The sequence below is a fragment of the Pan paniscus genome, chromosome 8, assembly GCF_029289425.2.
Source record: "Pan paniscus chromosome 8, NHGRI_mPanPan1-v2.0_pri, whole genome shotgun sequence".
NCBI classification, from domain to species: domain Eukaryota; kingdom Metazoa; phylum Chordata; class Mammalia; order Primates; family Hominidae; genus Pan; species Pan paniscus.
The window spans coordinates 77,733,113-77,755,329 of record NC_073257.2 but is presented as its reverse complement, the minus strand read 5'-3'; the positions used below and the strand labels follow the sequence as shown (position 1 = coordinate 77,755,329).

At 36.2% G+C, this 22,217-nt stretch overlaps 1 long non-coding RNA gene across 1 annotated transcript in view; it reads right to left on the bottom strand.

Moving 5' to 3' along the window:
* Nucleotides 1-22,217, bottom strand: part of LOC106635171 (uncharacterized) — a 120,139-nt gene that overhangs the window by 95,025 nt on the left and 2,897 nt on the right. Inside the window, exon 4 of the long non-coding RNA XR_001338542.2 lies at nt 9,733-10,050. This is a non-coding gene — a long non-coding RNA (uncharacterized LOC106635171). The remainder of the gene's footprint in view (nt 1-9,732; nt 10,051-22,217) is intronic.

Below are 22,217 nucleotides of genomic sequence, written 5' to 3'. Positions count from 1 at the left end.
CTTCCCGGTCTCAAGCAATCCTCCCACCTCAGCCTCCCAGGTAGCTGGGACTATAGGTGTGCTGCCATGCCCAGCTAATTTTTGTATTGTTAGTAGAGATGGGGTTTTGCCATGATGCCCAGGCTGGTCTCCAACTTCTGGACTCAAGTGATTCTCCTACCTCCACTTCCCAAATTGCTGGGATTACAGGTTTGGGCCACTGCACCAGGCTTTAAAATTATTAAAATAAAACAATAAAGTATTTTTTAGATAACTTGTTTTAATCATAAAGAAAAATTTTTAAAATGGAATACTTAGAGAAAAATTAGTAGAGAAGTGCACATAGGAGACTCCAAGGTTAATAGTTATATTTCTATGTTAAGTCAGACAATGGCATATGGTGTTAATTTTATTCTTATTCATTAAACTCTACCTATAAATTAAGCATAATGTTTTAAAAAGATACTTTATTAGAACAGTTTTAGATTTACTAAAAAATTGAGGAAACAGTATAGAGAATCCACATACCCTACACCTGTTTTCTTCATTATAAATATCTTAGATTACTATTGCACATTTTTTTTAAATTAATGAACTAATATTAATATATTATCATGAACTAAAGTTCATATTTTATTCAGAAATTCTTAATTTTTACCTAACGTCCGTTTTCTGTTCTAGGATCCCATCTAGGATACCACATTGCAGTAGTAATTATCATTAGGTTTCCCCTAGCTGTGAATTTTTCTCTGTCTGTCCTTGTTTTTGATTATCTTGACATTTTTGAATAATATTGGTCTGGCGTTTTGCAGAATGACAGAATTTTCTTGGCACATTTGTCATGATTAGATGGAGGCTATAAGTTCTTGGGGGGATGACCACACAAGTAGGTGCCATTTTCATCACATCATACCAAGGGCACATACTTTTAACAAGACTTATGACCACTGCTGTTAATCTTGATCACCTGGCTAAGGTAATGTAATATATACATTTTAATGCCTAATATTTTTATTATGTAGTATTTTCTAAGGTCAGAAGAGCAAAACAATGTTAATTATCCATGGAGAAGGAATTTTACAGTTTTTAAGTTACCACTTGCTCAGCTTCTCTTCCCTAGTAGAGTCTTGTGTCTTCCTTTGAAACTAACTCTAGAAAAATAAATTGAGTTTAAAACTACCCATTGTTACCCCTATCAAACATCAATAACTTAAAAGAATAACAAATATTCATGAATGTTTTTAGGGAAGAGCATTGATTTTGACCTTATAGATTGATTTCAGGTTTGCAAATGATGTCTTAGATTTCCATTATTAGATTTCATTTTCCCTGTTGTGCCCTAGACATGGGGTCAGTAACCCTGGGCTTTAGTCTCCTTTACTGGATTACTTTGTAAAAAAATCAACTTTATCCTTTAACAGCTCCATTTTATCATTTTCCCTAGAAAAGCTCTCTCAGGAAGTCTAAGGGGGGTGGTAAATTCAACAGATATGAGGACTTGGCCTCTCCCCCTCACTCCTGGAATGCACCTGCACCTGTGTGGCAGTCATAGTTATGTCTATGTGCACTGGCAGAAGCTGCCACAGGAGCAGTTTTTGTTTCTTTTTTTTTTCATACTTTAAAAAGAGCTGTACAATTTTTTTTTGTTTACAAGATTTATGGATTGTGTTATTTATATTGCTTAAATTCATGTTTGGTGCAGAAAGTCATCTAAATTCTCAAAATAAATCTTCCAATATATGTTCTCTTTTGACACTGGAACTTTAGTTCAATATTGCTAGGTGACAATCAGTAAGGTAATGAGCTTCCAAATGACGAAACTAAGCAGAAGAGACCAAACATCTTCTCAAAGATAATGCCAAATAATGTGTTAAAAAAACAGGATTAACACATCTTTTCCTGTTTTTCTTCTTCCCATAGTAATTTAGATTTTACACTGTGCCAAAGTAGAGCAGATAAATGTAGCTGTCTTAACATTATAAACAGTACCTGGTGTTCATATACTGCTTCAAAGTTCCAAGCTTATTTTAGTAAAACTAAAACATCATAAAAGAGCCCCAGAGGTCTAAACATATTCCTATATAACTTTGCCCCTCTCCTCTTGCTGCCTTCATTTCTGTTACCCACATTCTGCCCTGCCTGTTATCTGTTGCATATGATTTGTATCTTAGCCAGGCATTTGAATCAGTAGTTTGTCGAACAGCAGTGGACAGAGTGACAGAAAGGAATGGAACCAGTGAAAAAAGAAGAGCAAGAAAAAAACATTATTTTTTCTTTTAAAATTATATGCTATACTGAGGGGAGGTTTCAAGATGGCTGAATAGGAACAGCTCCAGTTTACAGCTCCCAGCATGAGCGACACAGAAGACGGGTGATTTCTGCATTTCCAACTGAAGTACCGAGTTCATCTCAGTGGGGCTTGTTGGACAGTGGGTGCAGGACAGTGTGTGCAGCCCACAGACCGTGAGCCGAAGCAGGGCGAGACATCGCCTCACCCAGGAAGCACAAGGGGTCTGGGAATTCCTTTTCCTAGCCAAGGGAAGCCATGACAGATGGCACCTGGAAAATTGGGTCACTCCCACCATAATACTGTGCTTTTCCAACAGTCTTAGCAAACAGCACACCAGGAGTTTATATCATACGCCTGGCTCGGAGGTTCCCAGACCCATGGAGCCTTGCTCACTGCTAGCAGAGCAGTCTGAGAACTAACTGCAAGGCAGCAGGGAGGCTGGGGGTGGGGTGCCCGCCATTGCTGAGGCTTGAGTAGGTAAACAAAGCGGCCAGAAAGCTCGAACAAGGTGGAACCCACCGCAGCTCAAGGAGGCCTGCCTGCCTTTGTAGACTCCACCCCTGGGGGCAGGGCATAGCCGAACAAAAGGCAGCAGAAACTTCTGCAGAGTTAAACGTCCCTGTCTGACAGCTTTGATGAACATAGTGGTTGTCCCAACATGGAGGTTGAGATCTGAGAATGGACAGACTGCCTCCTCAAGTGGGTCCCTGACCTCCGAGTAGCCTAACTGGGAGGCACTTCCCAGTAGGGGCCAACTGACACCTTATATGACCAGGCACCCCTCTGAGACAAAGCTTCCAGAGGAACGATCAGGCAGCAGCATTTGCCGTTCCGCAATATTTGTGGTTCTGCAGCCTCCGCTGGTGAGACCCAGGCAAACAGGGTCTGGAGTGGACCTCCAGCAAACTCCAACAGACCTGCAGCTGAGGGTCCTGATGGTTAGAAGGAAAACTAACAAACAGAAAGGACATCCACACCAAAACCCCATCTGTACGTAACCTTCATCAAAGACCAAATGTAGATAAAACCACAAACATGGGGAGAAATCAGAGCAGAAAAGCTGAAAATTCTAAAATCAGAGCACCTCTTCTCCTCCAGAGGAATGCAGCTTCTCACCAGCAATGGAACAAAGCTGGACAGAGAATGACTTTGACAAGTTGAGAGAAGAAGGCTTCAGAAGATTGGTAATAACAAACTTCTCTGAGCTACAGGAGGATGTTCGAACCCATCGCAAAGAAGCTAAAAATCTTGAAAAAAGATTGGACGAATGGCTAACTAGAATAAACAGCATAGAGAAGACCTTAAATGACCTGATGGAGCTGAAAACCATGGCACAAGAACTACGTGATGTATGCCCAAGCCTCAGTAGCCGATTCGATCAACTGGAAGAAAGGATATCAGTGATTGAAGATCAAATAAATGAAATCAAGCAAGAAGAGAAGTTTAGAGAAAAAAAGAGTAAAAGGAGAGGAACAAAGCCTCCAAGAAATATGGGAATATGTTAAAAGACCAAATCTACATCTTATTGGTGTACCTGAAAGTGACAGGCAGAATGGAACCAAGTTGGAAAACACTCTTCAGGATATTATCCAGGAAAACTTCCCCAACCTAGCAAGGCAGAACAACATTCAAATTCAGGAAATACAGAGAACACCACAAAGATACTCCTCAAAAAGAGCAACTCCAAGACATGTAATTGTCAGATTCACCAAAGTTGAAATGAAGGAAAAAATAGTAAGGGCAGCCAGAGAGAAAGGTCAGGTTACCCACATAGGGAAGCCCATCAGACTAACAGCTGATATCTCAGCAGAAACTCTACAAGCCAGAAGACAGTGGGGGCCAATATTTAACATTTTTAAAGAAAAGAATTTTCAACCTGGAATTTCATATCCAGCCAAACTAAGCTTCATAAGTGAAAGAGAAATAAAATCCTTTACAAACAAGCAAATGCTGAGAGATTTTGTCACCACCAGGCCTGCCTTACAAGAGCTCCTGAAGGAAGCACTAAACATGGAAAGGAACAACCGGTACCAGCCACTGCAAAAACATGCCAAATTGTAAAGACCATTGAGGCTAAGAAGAAACGGCATCAACTAACAAGCAAAATAACCAGCTAACATCATAATGACAGGATCAAATTCACACATAACAATATTAACCTTAAATGTAAATGGGCTAAATGCTCCAATTAAAAGACAGACTGGCAAATTGGATAGAGACAAGACCCACCAGTGTGCTGTATTCAGGAGACCCATCTCACATGCAGAGACACATATAGGCTCAAAATAAAGGGATGGAGAAAGATCTACCAAGCAAATGGAAAATAAAAAAAGTCGAGATTGCAATTCTAGTCTCTGATAAAACAGACTTTAAACCAGTAAAGATCAGAAGAGACAAAGAAGGCCATTACATAATGGTAAAGGGATCAATTCAACAAGAAGAGCTAATTATCCTAAATATATATGTACCCAATACAGGAGCACCCAGATTCATAAAGCAAGTCCTTAGAGACCTACAAAGAGACTTAGACGCCCACACAATAATAATGGGAGACTTTAACACCACACTGTCAACATTAGACAGATCCACGAGACAGAAAGTTAGCAAGGATATCCAGGAATTGAACTCAGCTCTGCACCAAGCAGACCAAATAGACATCTACAGAACTCTCCATCCCAAATCAACAGAATATACATTCTTCTCAGTACCACATCGCCCTTATTCCAAAATTGACCACATAGTTGGGAGTAAAGCACTCCTCAGCAAATGTAAAAGAACAGAAATTATAACAAACTGTCTCTCAGACCACAGTGCAATCAAACTGGAACTCAGGATTAGGAAACTCACTCAAAACTGCTCAACTACATGGAAACTGAACAACCTGCTCCTGAATGACTACTGGGTACATAACAAAATAAAGGCAGAAATAAGAATGTTCTTTGAAACCAATGAGAACAAAGACAGAACATACCAGAATCTCTGGGACACATTCAAAGCAGTGTGTAGAGGGAAATTTATAGCACTAAATGCCCACAAGAGAAAGCAGGAATGATCTAAAATTGACACCTTAACATCACAATTAAAAGAACTAGAGAAGAAAGAGCAAACACATTCAAAAGCTAGCAGAAGGCAAGAAATAACTAAGATCAGAGCAGAACTGAGAGATAGAGACAAAAAAACCCTTCAAAGAATCAATGAATCCAGGAGCTGGTTTTTTGAAAAGATCAACAAAATTGATAGATCACTAGCAAAACTAATAAGAAAAGAGAGAAGAATCAAATAGACACAATAAAAAAAGATAAAGGGGATATCACTACCAATCCCACAGAGACACAAACTACCAACAGAGAATACTATAAACAACTCTATGCAAATAAACTAGAAAATCTAGAAAAAATGGATAAATTCCTGGACACATACACCCTCCCAAGACTAAACCAGGAACAAGTTGAATCCCTGAGTAGACCAATAACAGGCTCTGAAATTGAGGCAATAATTAAGAGCCTCCCAACCAAAAAAAGTCCAGGACCAGATGGATTCACAGCCAAATTCTACCAGAGGTACAAAGAGGAGCTGGTACCATTCCTTCTGAAACTATTCCATTCAATAGAAAAATAGCAAATCTTCCCTGACTCATTTTATGAGGCCAGCATCATCCTGATACCAAAGCCTGGCAGAGACACAACAAAAAAAGAGAATTTTAGACCAATATCCCTGATGAATATCAATACACAAATCCTCAATAAAATACAGGCAAACCAAATCCAGCAGCACATCAAAAAGCTTATCCACCATGACCAAGTGGGCTTCATCCCTGGCATGCAAGGCTGTTCAACATATGAAAATCAATAAACATAATCCAGGATATAAACAGAACCAATGACAAAAATGACATGACTATCTCAATAGATGCTGAAAAGATGCCTTCGACAAAATTCAACAGCCCTTCATGCTAAAAACTCTGAATAAATTAGGTATTGATGGGATGTATCTCAAAATAATAAGAGCTATTTATGATGAACCCACAGCCAATATCACACTGAATGGGCAAAAACTGGAAGCATTCCCTTTGAAAACTGGCACAAGACAGGGATGCCCTCTCTCACCACTACTATTAAACAGTGTTGGAAGTTCTGGCCAGGGCAATCAGGCAGCAGAAAGAAATAAAGGGTATTCAATTAGGAAAAGAGGAAGGCAGATTGTCCCTGTTTGCAGATGACATGATTGTATACCTAGAAAACCCCATCGTCTCAGCCCAAAATCTCCTTAAGCTGGTAAGCAACTTCAGCAAAGTCTCAGGATACAAAATCAATGTGCAAAAATCACAAGCATTCCTATACACCAATAACAGACAAACAGCCAAATCATGAGTGAATTGCCATTCACAATTGCTTCAAAGAGAATAAAATACCTAGGAATCCAACTAACAAGGGATGTGAAGGACCTCTTCAAGGAGAATTACAAACCACTGCTCAATGAAATAAAAGAGGACACAAACAAATGGAAGAACATTCCATGCTCATGGATAGGAAGAATCAATATTGTGAAAATGGCCATACTGCCCAAAGTAGTTTATAGATTCAATGCCATCCCCATCAAGCTACCAATGACTTTCTTCACAGAATTGGAAAAAACTACTTTAAAGTTTATATGGAACCAAAAAAGAGCCCTCATTGCCAAGACAATGCTAAGCCAAAAGAACAAAGCTGGAGCATCACGCTACCTGAATTCAAGCTATACTACAAGGCTACAGTAACCAAAACAGCATGGTACTGGTACCAAAACAGAGATATAGACCAATGGAACAGAACAGAGGCCTCAGAAATAATACCACACATCTACAACCATCTGATCTTTGACAATCCTGACAAAAACAAGAAGTGGGGAAAGGATTCCCTATTTAATAAATGGTGCTGGGAAAACTGGCTAGCCATATGTAGAAAGCTGAAACAGGATCCCTTCCTTACACCTTATACAAAAATTAATTCAAGATGGATTAAAGACTTAAATATCAGACCTAAAACCATAAAAACCCTGGAAGGAAACCTAGGCAATACCATTCAGGACATAGGCATGGACAAGGACTTCATGTCTAAAACACCAAAAGCAATGGCAACAAAAGCCAAAATTGACAAATGGGATCTAATTAAACTAAAGAGCTTCTGCACAGCAAAAGAAACTACCATCAGAGTGAACAGGCAACCTACAGAATGGGAGAAAATTTTCACAATCTACCCATCTGACAAAGGGCTAATATCCAGAATCTACAAGGAATTTAAACAAATTTACAAGAAAAAATCAAACAACCCCATCAACAAGTGGGTAAAGGATATGAACAGACACTTCTCAAAAGAAGACATTTATGCAGCCAAAAGACATAAGAAAAAATGCTCATCATCACTGGCCATCAGAGAAATGCAAATCAAAACCACAATGAGATACCATCTCACACCAGTTAGAATGGCGATCATTAAAAAGTCAGGAAACAACAGGTGCTGGAGAGGATGTGGAGAAATAGGAATGCTTTTACACTGTTGGTGGGAATGTAAACAAGTTCAACCATTGTGGAAGACAGTGTGGTGATTCCTCAAGGATCTAGAACTAGAAATACCATTTGACCCAGCCATCGCATAACTGGGTATATACCCAAAGGGTTATAAATCATGCTGCTATAAAGACACATGCACATGTATGTTTATTGCGGCACTATTCACAATAGCAAAGACTTGGAACCAACCCAAATGTTGATCAATGATAGACTGGATTAAGAAAATGTGGCACATATACACCACGGAATACTATGCAGCCATAAAAAAGAATGAGTTCACGCCCTCTGTAGGGACATGGATGAAGCTGGAAACCATCATTCTGAGCAAACTATCACAATGGCAGAAAACCAAACACAGCATGTTCTCACATGTGGTGGGAATTGAACAATGAGAACACTTGGATACAGGTTGGGGAACACCACACACCGGGTGCTGTCATGGGGTCGGGGGAGGGGGGATGAATAGCAATAGGAGATATACCTAATGTAAATGACAAGTTAATCGGCGCAGCATACCAACATGCCACATGTATACATATGTAACAAACCTGCACATTGTGCACATGTACCCTAGAACTTCAAGTATAATAATTAAAAAAAATTATATGCTATACTTTCTTATATCACTATCCCTATCCAACTCAGTGCAGTTTGTCAACTGCCACCATACTCTTTGCAAATTCCACCATAAACCCATCATTCCACCATATTTCATTTTTATACATAAAAACTCTTTTTGTCTTTTCACATGTGTCAAAATTGACTGTATTAGTCTGTTCTCACGCTTTTAATAAAGACATACAAGAGACTGGGTAATTTATACAGGAAGGAGATTCATTGACTCACAGTTCCACATGGTGGGGGAGTCCTCAAAATCATGGCAGAAGGCGAATGAGGAGCAAAGTCACATCTTAATGGCGGAAGGCAAGAGAGCATGTGAAGGGGAACTCCCCTTTATAAAACCATCAGGTCTCTCGAGACATATTCACTATTGCAAGAACACCACAGGAAAGACCTGCCCCATGATTCAATTACCTCTCACTGAGTCCCTCTCATGACACATGGGAATTACAGGAGCTACAGTTCAAGATGACATTTGGGTGCGGATACAGCCAAACCATATCATTCATCATATCTTGATAACATTATTTTTTCTTGGGATCAACCCAGAAAAAGTTTTTTTTTTTTTTTTTACTTTTCTTTAATGTTCACAGGAATGAAAGAGAAGACCAACATGTTCTTTGCTTTTTTACTGATGCTTCTAGTCCAGACCTTTATTCTGCGAACATGTACTAACAACTTCCTTTTTGTCATTTTTCCTAGAAAAGTTCTCTCAGAATCTTTTTAGGCAATTCAATGCCATTCATCATCTTGTTTATTGCTGTCTTTTCAATCATAGTTTACTCTTTCATCTTAATTGATTTCACCACTTGGATCATAGTACTTGATATAAATCCATTTCCTTTTATTGATTTTACTTATTTTCATGTATTCAGCAAAGAGACATAGAACACCTGCTATATGATACTGTTTTCCCCTCAACTATAAAAATGACCACATTACATCCCCTGTATGCCCATGCTTCTGCCATTCCTTTTGAATTTCCCTGTTCCCTACCAAGTTCCCAAGTTATCTCCCTTCTTTGTTTCACAGCAGGATTTTAAAAATATTTTTCTACTTTAACCACATTGACATCCCTAATACACATTTATAGAAATGCATATATTGAACAATCTAAACAAATATATTCTTTAAAACCTATGAAAACTATTCACTCAATGCTTTCTGATCCAATACTCTCCAGATCCAGTAACCTTTTTCCAACATTAAAATCTCATCTAGGATGAGCTATGCTGTGCTATCATAACAACTGAAATCTTGAATCCCAATGATGTATTAATACTTTTTTACTCACTTATGAAAAGACAAATACAGGTGGATATTGCTGGTGGTTTTGTTCTCTTGAGTAGTTCTCCTTCATTTATTGATTCAAGGGCCCAGCCTTATTCTGTACTGTGGTTTCCCCATCTTCAGATGTGCCTTAAATGTCATCCTGGTGTCATTCAGATAAGCAGGCATGAAAGAAGCAGGGTAGAAGAAATGAAGGCATGTGTAGTCAATACAGCAGCTTTTCATTGCTTTAGACTTATCATTTTCACTCCTTTATCAAGAACTTGACTCATGGTTCAATGCAGATTGCAAAGGGATCGGGAAACGGAGTTGGTCTGTGTTCCTGGAAAAAGAAAGGCTGGTCTCTGTCATAGTTCTTCTCCAAATGCACCTCTAAAGCAGCTTCTATTTAAGCTCTCATCAAATTGTATTATAGTTACAGTATGTGGTCTGTTTTTTTCTCTTAATCTTTAAATTCATGAAGGTAAAAGGCCAAAAATTAAACTTTTTCATACTCCCAGAGGTTAGAATAGTGTATGCCTCATACTAGGCACATAATAAATGCTACTCATGGATAATAACTACTTTCCTCTTTTACTATATTAATATTTTAAGGTGTGGACTACTTGCTATTTCTTATTCTTTGCCCCTTAGTGTCTTACTTTGTTTTCAAAATCTCAAAGCCTTCCTGTTTCTCTAGATGTTTACATACTTTCATTTCACAAAAATAAAAAGTCTTCAATATATTATCAATGGCTCATTTTTTCTCAGTAAACCCATTTCAACTACTACATACATGTTTGTAACTCACTTGTATACCAAAAGCCTTTAAATATCTCCCAATTTCCAGCCCTACATCTGTAACTACCAATAAGACAACATTTACTTTATATCCCTTGTATATACTTATTTATTTAGCATATCTAAGACATGATTAATCTCTTTCCTACAACTTTTCTTTTTCATTTCCTATATTTTGTAATAGAAGCATTGATTTCCAACTGTCCAAGACTACATAAACAAGAATAAGCATATATTTCAGAGAAGAAAAATTTAGTCTTCACATTTTCTTAGAGTAAGCACTATTTATTTTAAAAGAATAAGAAGGTAAAATCTCAGGATATTTTCGAACCCCCAAAAGGTGATCACTAAACAAATATGTATAAAATTAGTCAATAAATTTGTTTTATTTTTGAGTTGCAAAAAAAAGTGTTTGAAACAAAATAAAAAGTAAAATGCTGTGATATGACAAATAATATTTAGTTCAATACAAATGAATTAAGCACAAGATTGAGATGTGCATGCACACATGTGTGTGTGCGTGTGTGTGTGTGTGTGTTTAAAATTGTGAAAGATTCAGTTTAATATCAGAGCACTATCATTTTGGGTACAGGCTACAACCAAGAGAACCAAAGCCTAATAGAGCAGCTTAGGTTACATTTAGCTATGTTGACTGAACGTAGCATGTAGATTCTTGACATTGGGAATTATGAGTAGGCTTAAGTTGTATCCTTGACTCCAAGGTGAGCAAAGCAGTTGAAGCTCTCAGAGTTGTTTTATAGAAGCATTGGCCACATTTCCCAATGCATAAAGAGTTTTCAAGAGGAAGATAAATGCCCCTGATGGCCACTGAAGAAAAGCATACTTTTTTTCTCTCTGACTAATGGTCCTGATTATTATGGGATAATACTATTATTTATTTATTAGAAATGTTACCAATAGAAAGGTTAATAAAATAATTGCAATATTATTATCGGATTATTATGGAATATGGTTGTTACTGTAATATGAGGAAACTGAATTTGTAAGGAATCAATGAATACATTATAATGCTAAATTTATGTTATTTTTAGCATAGACTATTCCTTTCTTTGGATTTGTGTTATCTCACTATCTTTACTAATTCCTTGGTGCTGGTAAATATTTAGCGGTCATTAAAATATCCTGAAATTCTGCATGCCAAGTTGATATCTGTCCTTTATAATCAACTTATTCTAAACAAGTCTGCAGCTTTTAGGGGAGCATTGTGGAGGCAGCAAAACTTTATTTTTCATGACTTGACTTTTGCATTTGTTTTCTTTTTCCATAAACTCTGACAAAGCTGAACTATACTGTGAAATAGTCAAATACACTGCTGACATGTTTGCTGAAGTTCCTAATCTTTTCTCTATTTTTTCTATTAGATCCTTAAAGTACCAGTTCATAAATACTTCCTCTCTCTGCAGCATTTTCTCAGGTATATCTTTCCACAAAACGTTTTTCACTAAATATTAATTAACAAATTATATCGTGAGAACCTGCCCCCAATATTTCAACATAGGTTCTTTCTATTTTCCCTAAGTGTCGGCCAGTCTGAGAAATAAAGAGAAAGAGTACAAAGAGAGGAATTTTACAGCTGGGCCTCCTGGAGTGACATCGCATATTGGTAGGATCATGATGCCCACCTGAGCTGCAAAACCAGCAGGTTTTTATTAAGGACTAAAAAAGGGGAGGGGCTGTACTAACAGGGAGTAGGTCACAAAGATCACCTGCCTCAAAGGGTAAAAAGGAGAACAAAGATCACATGCTTCTGAGGCCAATAAAGATCACAAGGCAAATGGCAAAGTCAAAAACTCCTAATAAGGGTCTATGTTCAGCTGTGCACATATTGTCTTGATAAACATCTTAAACAACAGAAAACAGGGTTCAAGAGCAGAGAATCAGTCTGACCTCAAATTCACCAGGGTGGGGTCTCTTCCAAACCCTAATAAGCCTGAGGGTACTGCAGGAGACCAGGGCGTATTTGAATCCCTATCTCAACCACATAAGACAGACACTTCCAGAGTGGTGGTTTATAGACCTCCCGCCAGGAATGCATTCCTTTCCCAGGGTCTTAATTATTAATATTCCTTGCTAGGAAAAGAATTTAGCAATATCTCTCCTACTTGCACGTCCATTTATAGGCTCTCTGCAAGAAGAAAAATATGGCTGTATTCTGCCTGACCCCGCACGCAGTAAGACCTTATGGCTGTCTTCCCTTGTTCCCTAAAAATTGCTGTTATTCTGTTCTTTTTCAAGGTGCACTGATTTCGTATTGTTCAAACACACGTTTTACAATCAATTTGTACAGTTAACACCATCATCACAGTGGACCTGAGGTGATGTACATCCTCAGCTTACGAAGATAGCAGGATTAAGAGATTAAAGTAAGAAAAGCATAAGAAATTATAAAAGTATTAATTTTGGGAACTGATATGTATCCATATTAAAATGAAATCTTCACAATTTATGTTCCTCTGCTGCAGCTCCAGTGGGTCCCTCTGTTTGGGGTCCCTGACTTCCTGCAACAAAATTATTTATTAGAAATATTACTAATAGAAGGGTTAATAAAATAACTGCAAAGAATTTTATTCAGAAATTTATATCTATCTCTACAATGCCAGTAAGTCTCTTCTGGAAATTTTGTAAGCATTTTTTTATATAGGTTTTACCTTGTTTCAGTTTACAAATATTGTTGTTTCACTCTTTAAATGTGAAGTTGTGTCTTCCATGTATGTTTTATTTAACAATAGCTTTAACTTAATTCATTTTTAAATTGTCAAAACATTTATTTTTAAACTTATTGAAATAGCAGCAGAATTTTCATAAATTTGTGGCTTCGTTTGCTACTGTTGAGATAGTTACAGTGTATTACAACATTTCAAGTTAGAAAATCTGAGCTTAAATTCTGCTTCTTCAGCTTACTATTTCTGTGGAGGTGAACCTCTAACCTTCTATATTCCATTCTTCTTTACACAAAAACTAAGAATATCATAGTAACAGTTTAAGCATAAACTATTACTATTTTGACATAGGATTTTTTTCAGTGCTGCTTTGCCAGCCAGAGACCTCCGCAGCTGGCAACACCCCCACCTGGGCTCTGCTTGGTCCTGGGCTCCTGGGTGGAGGTACCTGGCCCATTCAGCCATGTGGGCTGCACTTGGCATGCACCCCAGCCCGATCCCGTGCTCAGCCTGCAGCTAGGCCAGGTGTACCCTTGCCCAGCTGTGTTACAGATTGTTCAGTCCTTCTGCCTCACTCAGGCCCATGGCTCTGGGGCTGACCCAGCCCCACTGCTGCTTCTTGTTGTGTAGGATGGCTGCCCAGCGCTAGGGGAGGGCAAAGGGCCACAGTGTTACATTCTTTCTTATACCTGCATTTGGTGCATCCTGAATTCTTGTCCCGTGTCCAAGAAGAATGAGGTTATGCTGACAACTGAAGGGTGACAAGTACAGAGAAGAGTTTTATTGAGGGACAGAACAGCTCTCAGCAGAGAGGGGACTCCAAGTGGGGTGGTCCCTCACCCAAAGGCAGGTAGTCCTCCCACCACCCAAATGCAGGTAGTCCCAACATGTGGCTGAATCTGGGGCTTTTATGGACTCAGAATGGGGGAGTGCATGCTGAATAGTTTGTGAGTATGCCAAAAAAGGTTAAAAGAAAGGCACCTCTTAAAGGCGGGCATGATAGTGTAAAAAACCAATTAGAGAAGAGTGGGTATTTGTAAAATAGGTGAAGGATGGAGATCAATCAGAAGAAAGTGCACCAAATGGGAAGAGAGGTTCTCAATCCAGTCCGTGGACTTATCCGGGACTTGTAGCCAGGCTTCAAATTGTCTTCAGCTTGAAGGCTGGGTTTCACTGGGGACCTGCCCCTTTCTGCCTAGGATTTGTCTGTCTCCTGCTACTATTGATTTTACATATGAAGCATTTAAGCCTTTTGAATTTTATTCAAAAGTCATTTATTTATCCATTCCTGCATTCTTTTATTCATTCACCTATTCATGTATACTGTGATAATGCAGAATGTTCACCTGAGCAAATTGCTTTCTGGCAATAAGTTTAGAAAATACAAGCACATTTAATATTTCATCTCAACACCAAAAATCCAACATTTTCAAAGTCCAGAAAATCTAACAACTTCAAAGCCCAGAATAAAATGCTGAAAAGGTATAGTGATTAAGTGTGGAAAGAGCACAGAACTTAAAACAGCTGTCTGGAATATCTGTTGCCTTCATTCTGCATCACGTATCAAAGACTGAAATTAGGAAACCACCCCGTAAAGATGGGACAGATTTGCACAGGAATAGTTATGGCTCCTATTATGTTGTTCCCATTCACTCAGCAGTAAACAACATTCTTGATCATTTTCTCTTTAAACACTCTCCTCTTTTGATACATCACTCTCTTGATTTTTGTCTTCTTTTATTTTTTATTTTTATTTTTTTTTTTGAGGCAGGATCTAGCTGTTGCCCAGGCTAGAGTGCAACAACACAACAATTGCTCACCACAGCCTCAACCTCCTGGGCTCAAGCAATTCTACATCCTCAGCCTCCCACTCAGCTGGAACCAAAGGCATGTAGCACCCCACCTAGCTAATTTAAAACAAAAATGTAGCAGTGGGGGTCTTGCTAGGTGGCTGTGGCTGGTCACAAACTCCTGGGCTCAAGCAATCCTCCTGCCTTGGCCTCCCAAAGTGCTGGGATTATAAGCATGAGCCACTGCACCTGGCCCAACTTTTGCCTTCTTCTGTGCTATCTCTTGCCAGTTCTAAATTCTCTCCCAAAGTATTCCAAGTCCTTTACTTGTCTACAGCTTCCTTTTCATCTTACACAGATACCCAAATAGTCATCTCAAACTAAACATGTCCAAAATAGAGCTATTAATATCTCCTGTCTTCTCATTCTCCCCTGTCCATTGTGTCCCCTCAGATTGTTTAATTCTTTTGTGCTTCTCCTCTCGGTAATTAGTAATATACCCACAGTTGCAAAAACAAATACTAAGATGCAGCCTTGATTTATGCGTTTTCCTAATTCTTAATACAATAAATCCATCATCAAGTTCTTTCTACTTTACATTACATATGCAAATATAATATTTGCACACATACCACCTCTGTCCTTTTGTCTCTGTTTCCATGATTGTCATCCTTGTTCACGCTGCCATCATCTCTCCCCTGAAATACGTGATAGACTGTAACTGGTTTTCCTGGTTGCATACTTACACTCTACATTACAACATCAAGACTAATCCTTATAAAATATGTATTGGATAATATCACTCCCCTGCTTACAACAATAAAAGTCAAACTACTTACCTATTGTCAGATAATAACCCATGTAAAGCACTTAGCATAGTGTCTTACACATCATAGGCCTTAAATAAATATTAGTTCTCTCTTCTCTCCCTCTTTTCTGTACACTTTTATCTTTCCACATGGTCATTTGTTAGATCTAAAATGTTCTTTAAAATTGCTATTAGATGTTTTCTTAGTGCAGCTTTACCTGAATTTCTTGCTGATTTTGTCCAAAGGAGTTATTAATTCCTCTATTTCTATGCTACCACAGCTGGATGCCCGGACTTCTGTTATAGACCTACTGGCAATGATTTGCAATTTAAAACAGGAATGTTAAATATAAATGATGACATATATGTGATTTCCTTAAGAGCAAATCCATGTTTGACCTATTTTTGCACCTTCAGTATATGTGACATATAGTAGGTATTCACTAAAAGCTTCTTTAAATGACTAAAACACTTTACAAACCTAGTAGTACAATGGAATCATTTGTTTTCTTAAGTAGGTCATAGACAACATAGGAAAAGGTATATAAAACTAGAGAGAAAAGAGTGGGAATAGACAGTCACAAAATAACTATTCCATAGAGCATGACAATTCAACTTTAAAAGAAGGTGAAGGAATTATCAGAATGTTGGGAGTATGCTTAATACTTGTTTAAATCAAATTAAAAAACTCAAGGTATTTTTTAAACATAAGCTAGGCACAGAAAGCCAAATATTATATGATCTCTTTAATGGAAGAGGTTTATGTGGAATCTAAAAACATAAAACTCATAGAAACAGAGAGTAAAATGGTTGTTGCCAAAGGCTGGGGGCTGGAAGAACTGGGGAGATGTTGCTTAGAGGACACATTTCAGTTAGACAGAAGGAACAAGTTCAAGTGATGTATTCTACTTCATGGTGACTGCAGTTAATAACAATATATTGTATTCTTGGAAATTGCTGAAAGTGTAGATGTCAAGTGTTCATACCACAAAAATATATGACATAATGTATACATTAAATAGCTTGATTTAGCCATTTCACAACATAATACATCTATTAAGGTATATGTTGTACCCCATAAATATATATAAATTGTATTTGTCAATTAAAAATAAAGATATGTATATAGAGAAAATACAAATAGGCAGAGATAGCTATTAAAATAAACCTTTTGATAATAACAATTTCAAATTCATAGTTAAATATGTAAAACACAGACTTCGGGGGGCAGGCAATCTGTACTTGATATCTGAGTGTTATCATTATGGAGCCAGTTTTATTTGACTTCAGCATTTAATTTACTTGAGATCTGAAAGTTCTGGAGAAGTTATATACACATAATATAACCAAAATGAGGTCTAGTATTTAAGAAAATGCTTTAAGAAATGTTTCTGTTGTTGAATTCTACAAATAATTTTTATTTATATTACATTACCTTAGAGACTGCCATCAGAAAGAACTTTTCTCTAAGAATGATGGAATGTTAAAAGCCCCCAAAAGGCAGTTAAAATAATCAGTTGAAAGCTTACATATCTCCAAAGTAAATAAATATTTATACTTAGTAAACTTAAATAGAATCTTATTTTAGAAAACATTTATATTTAAATGTGTATATAACATGAACAATATAATAAGGTATAGATATGTCATGGCAGTTCTTCTATCTGTAGTAGGTTATTATTAAACAATTTTACAGCATAGGGCATGTCATATTTCTATACTAAAAATAATATAGCAGTACTCGTTTTACATATGTCTTTGCTCAAAAATTCAATTTATTTAGAATAAATAGCTTAAAGGTTAATTTTTCAAGAATTCTTTTATTGTTTAAAATTTTGGTTAAATATCTAGATGTATATATTTCTATACCACAGAATAACTGATAATAATATATATACAAGAAAGTCTTGCCCTAATAAATGACCTAGTAATACAATATATGGTATAACTTTGGAGGGGAAAAATTAAGATTTTTATTTTCCTATTATGGATTTAGACACATCTTAATTAAATAAATACAACATTAAAATTATAATATTTGATTTCAGAATACTTATTTTTGATTACTTGATTATCAAGAATTAGGTACAGATGTCTTTTTTTATGTTTCATGTAAAAAAAGATGAAAAAAATTTATTTTATATTTTGCCACTATTGTTTTTAACAAATCATAACACTTAAAATGTTTGTGTCCATTTTATAATGTGGTTTTGATTGCACTTCTTATAGAATTCAAATAAATATATTTGGTTTTTATTAAATTTGAGGATCACTTTCTCTTAATGAAGAACTTAGTATTCAGAACTGTAATCCTTTTTTTTCTATATTTTGCTTTCTTTTGGTTTTTTTCTTTCCCTGTCTTTTATATGATGAAATATATCTCCCTCCCGTTTTTTAGAGTTTTTGTAATTTTGGTTTGTTTCACTACTCTTTGTTAAGCTATGCATTCTCTTTCTAATTATTCTACTTGTTAAATTTTTATTAAAAACAAAAATAGCAATGACATATTTTACATATTTATCTAATTATAAGCTCAAAGCAGGAAATAGTATGTATTGACTTCCACATACATATGTTTGTGTACGTGTATATTATGAATAAATTAGTTCATCTCAAATATGAAACTTTAACATCTTTACCATTTTTTTGGAATAGTCTAGGATTTTAGACACTTCTTAATTTTGTTTTACCTTTTATGTCACATATTCTTCATTAATAGTTATTAATACGTTGTATTTTCTAGCTGTTCTTGCAAAAAGTAGTTTTATTTTATGTTTCAACAGTCTCAGCGTCAACTGTGACACTTTCTGTGTTTGGCTTTCTTGTTTTGGAATTGTTTATCTTGATGTGCATCCCATTGCACATTGTTATGTTTCTCAAAAGATTATTTAAATGTTATGTGTTTTTATGATCACTCGTTTTTTGCTTCATGCATGCATTATTGCCTTAAACATTAAAAAATACTTGTTTTGATGTGCTTTTTATCTTTATATGTGAAAAATCTTTGCTGGCTAATGTGTCTTTTGTCACAATTGTTTCCTCCTTAATTCTCTTAATGAATTAAGAGATTATTTCATTTTCTTCTGTCATTTTATGTGGTACAATACATCTGAATCTGTCCTCATTTTTCTTACATAGGTTTTTCATTTTCTTTTTCTGCTTGAAATTGCCAACATATATCTAAATGTTGACCTACTTAATATTATACTGACTTTGGTATTTCTTTATCTTTTTATATAGTTATCTTTACCTTTTCAAATTAACTTGTTCCTAAGGCTGAAAGAAATAAGAATGAATGTTGCTTCTTTTTTTCTTTTTCTGATTCCTACATCAAGAACACCAATCATATCTTTGTTGGCTTTCTGATATCTTCTCTCCATAATCATTCATTAATGTAACTATTTTTATCTATTTATTGTTTCCTCCTGTACTTTTGCAAATGTTAACAAGCTTGCTCTCCTTTCCCTTTGTTGAAACTGGGTACTATAATTTTTTCATTTTACGAAATTATACAATTTCATTACGTTAAGATAATACTCGTGTTGCTCTAATTGTTAATTTACAATGGTATTTTATTTCTGACATTATTTTTATTTTTCAACATCGTTTTTATTTTTTCTATCAACCATCTTCCTCTTCATCAGCTTTTGTATTACATGTCTTTCTTTTTCTATACTGTAAAACTTTAATTCTTGATTTTTTAAATATAAAATGATATCCTCTGAAATTCATTTAATTTCTTGCCATTATTATATTTTTAGATTTGTTATTCTTTTACCTGTTGTCATATATATACTTTCCTGTCTTTGTGCCAGATAAATAACAAATAAATTTAATGATTATATGTATATATATAAAAAAGCTTTGAAAAATATTTAAACATTTTTTGAAGGCCATATAATTTTATTAACAATAACACATAAAAAGATAGTATACTGCTGTGTTAAAAATTAACACTTAATATAAATATATTACTAAGAACTACAGCTTAAACATAAAACAACTTAGAAAAAAATTTAGAGAATTGGAATTTGGTAGATTCAGATTCATACCATGGCTCTACAACTAACTAGCTGTGTGTGATAAAGTTAATCTCTCTGTGACTTCCTCACTTTCATTATCTTTAAAATAAATATAGTGAATTTATAAATAAATTATTTAAAATAAATATAGTAAAATAAACATAGTAATTTTTATATTATACTTATAAAGATTTATAATAATATAAACAAATTTAGAGAAATGCCTGGCTCCTAGTAAATTCTAAATCAATAGTAGATATAACAATTATTTTGTTAAAAAGTATTGAAAATGAATTAATTAATCCTGAAGTCTCAACTACCACATATTTATTTTTTTGTTATCCTATAGTTTCACTTTTTATTATTTTCTCTTCTTAATTTAATTAGATTCTTTCCAAATTTTTTGTATTTCTTAATATTATGACTTCCGTTAAACTTTGCATGTAAAACAAACTCATTATATACATATTCTTATTTCCATGCAGTTAAAAATATGCCCCTATAAAACCATTGGTTTATAAGACGGATGAATACAAAATGGGGGGAAACCACTGGTTAAAAAAATCATCTAATTTTTCCAAGCTTAGTAACATATCAACCAAGAGCAGATGGGGAGAGAATTTTGTATCCCTCCCTTTACTGACTAAATTTTCATCTTCAGTAAAACCTAAGTTTTTTTTTTTTTTTAGCAAAGTCTTCAACAATACCTCCTACCCTCTACCTCCCAACCCATGCCAGATACTGTATTGTACCTGACAGCTGCTTGTGATAGTGCATGCAACCTTTCCTGGGTAATTAAAGAATACAAGCTTTAACCCTTTCCCTATATAGACTCAATAGTATCAGAATAGCTCTGATGAATGGGACCAGATACTAACTTGTTCAAGAAAGGAAAGGAGTTCCTTGGTAAAGAAAGGAAAACAGGGCTCTAGAAGGAAGAACTAATTATGCATCAGAGGATGAGTTTGGAATGAAGGCTTGGATAAAACTTGACACATCATGGGAAAAGTGGAGCAATGGGACTGGTCTCAAGTGTAGCATATGGCACAGACAGAAACTTCAAACTAACTTCTCTAGGTCTGTGGGTGTGTATAAGAATAATGGCTGTTGGCCAGGCATGGTGACTCATGGCTGTAATCCCAGCACTTTGGGAGGCCAAGGCAGGTGGATCACTTGAGGTCAGGAGTTCGAGACCAGCCTGGCCAACATGGTGAAACCCCATCTCTACTAAAAATACAAAAAATTAGCCAGGCGTGGTGGCAGCCACCTGTAATCCCAGGTAGGCTGGGATCAGGAGGCTAAGGCAGGAGAATCACTTGAACCTGGGAGGTTGCGGTGAGCAGAGTTCACACCATTGCACTCCAGCCTGGACAACAAGAGTGAAACTCCATTTCAGAAAAAAAAGAAAGAAAGAAAGAAAGAAAGAAAGAATGGCTGTCTAGATGAAATACAGAGCAGAAGCATTGGGAACTTGGGCCCTCAGTGATGTGGGATTACTATAGGAGGAGTATGTTACTCTGGCAGAAGAGAATGCCTCCCTTTCTCACATCCCTTTTGCTTCTCTCAGGGAAGGTGTGGAAAAGGTTTTCTCCCATCTCCCAGAGATGTATTTTTTGAGAAATTTCATCCCCTCAGCAGGCTTCAGAGAATAGCTTTTTGCTTTAGCTTTACTGCTGGTAATGATAAAGATGTTTCAGTTCTCTCTCTGAGAGGTGCTTGAAATGAAAGATACTGAGCAGATAATGGTACTGATCCTCCTTCTGGAAATGAATTGGCAATGATTTGGATGTGGCACAAGATACAAGCTGAGGGTATCTCATAAATCAACAGCTAATCTTCAGTTTGATGGTGTAAGCGGAAAGACTCATTAATTAAAAAACAGCCTCTAATGCTGCTTGTAGTTTCTCCATTTTTAAGTCAATGCATATAAATCCCAGTGTCAATAAAGAGGCGGAAATGATCAATCAGAAAAGAAATATAGAAGAATTGTAATGAGACTATCTACCCTTTGATGGGTAACCCTGAGGCAACAGAAGGGCAATTGCACAGCAGCAAGATGAGGAATCAAGAGTTACAGCAATTGAATTTATTTATTGAGATAAAAAATACTAATATCTAACATATATTATCAGCATTTCATCATCATCCTAAGTCTTTTGTTTTTATGTAATAATTTTTAATCCTCTTTTACCTCTCATTTTAAAGATGAGAACAAGAAGATATAAAGAGTGTCACCAAGGTCTTGGCAAGTTTGCCAAAGTCTCATATCTCCTAATCTGCAAAACTGAGATTTGTGCAAAGAAAATTTGGTTTCTGAGCTTGGGTTTTTAACCACTGTTACAGACTGAACTGTGCCCCTTCAAAATCCTATGTTGAAATCCTAACTCCCAGTACTTCAGAATGTGACT